Raw genomic sequence first — 1558 nt, forward strand, 5'->3', positions numbered from 1 at the left:
AAGTTTATATAAATGGCAAGAAATATATGTTACGGTTTCCATTAATTCTTTTTCTATCGTCCTAGCTCTAGGTCACGGCGGAGGCAAGGAGGATGCCGTCGCGCCATCCGGCGCGCACCGTTTAATTTAGAATATAGTTTTAAGACAAATCGTGGTCGGGCCGCTCGGGCGGAGTCTGAGCTGTTGCGTATCGCAAGGGGGCCGGCATGTTTAGGCCCGAAGCCTAAATTCATATCAACTAACCCTAATAGCACCCCTTTATCGACCACTAGTTCGCCCACATGCATGTATGTGTGTGCATAGGTAGGGTTATGTTGTCCGTACACATATACATGCATGCCGGTACAACTGTGTGGGGAAGCTTCCCCTTGAAAGCGGAGACTTTTTCCACGGTTCAACGGTTGTCCTCGACAAGGCAACCGTCTACTTTTCCAGCGATCGTTGAGCGAACCAGAGCTAACACCGTCCGAGGAGCCCCGCCACATTTTATTACAAAAGGTAATTTATTGTTCCAATTTTAACTTTCACCTCGAATAAACAATTATTATAACGAGAAATATGTCGCCTTTCTTTCTTTTCTCTTGCTTTTATCCTTAATACAATTGTGGTGCCTCCACTCCTTTGCCGAGTTTGCGACACACCACAATTGTTCAATAGTGAAGTGTACATTAATTAATTATTTCTTTAATCAATACATTTTGTGTTGGAATTAATTAAGCCCCTTCATTAAATACAGCGAGTGTACTCTTGCACAAACTTTGGGTTTTTTAACTTTAACCTTAACGAACCTTTTGATCATCAATATAATCACATCTTCTTTACACAGTGAATAAATTGTTATTGTTTTGATATTAATTCGGTGTTTTATTTCTTTTTATTGCGATGCACACGCCCGCCTTCTCCGGGTTCACACTGCCCCCGAAGAGGCTAGTACAGGACGAAGGGCGCAAAGGGCGGTTGGTCATAGGCGCGGATGAAAACGCGCACCCCAATGCGTGGGGGGGAGCAGATACGAACGAGAGGCGAGTCTCTATTTTGTTACATGCTGCAAACCAATTTGCAGATAGCCAACAGGGGAAATGTCCCTACATGCATTGGTCCAACATCCAGATATATTTTGGATATTACACTGAGCTCCTTCTCCGACCATGCGTATATCAGCTTCAGCGTCCCCTAAAGAGGGTAGAAAAGGGAGGAACCTTTAGAAACCCTAAGTCAACGAACTGGACTAAATTCCAGAAACAAGTAGAAACAAAACTGGGACAACCCAAAGAGGTTGCCAATGTGGAGGAACTGGAGACGAGTGCTTACAGGAGTCCCTGTCTCGGTAGACTTACCTCCGGTGTAAAACACAGATCAATGTCCGTTGATCTTCGGCCCAACAAGTTGGTCCCAATCGGTGAGCTGGGGTGTTCAAGTCCACCAGCCTTGGTTTGGCCGAGGAGGACTATCCATCCTCCTCTTCCATTTTCGGGTAATGGCACCCGGTTGCACGGCAACTCCACCGCGAGTTCCGTGCTTGCCTCAGAATCCCTCTTTCATTGATTTTGATATCTCG

This window comes from Eurosta solidaginis, chromosome 5 (genome assembly GCF_040869045.1).
Source record: "Eurosta solidaginis isolate ZX-2024a chromosome 5, ASM4086904v1, whole genome shotgun sequence".
Lineage (NCBI taxonomy): Eukaryota > Metazoa > Arthropoda > Insecta > Diptera > Tephritidae > Eurosta > Eurosta solidaginis.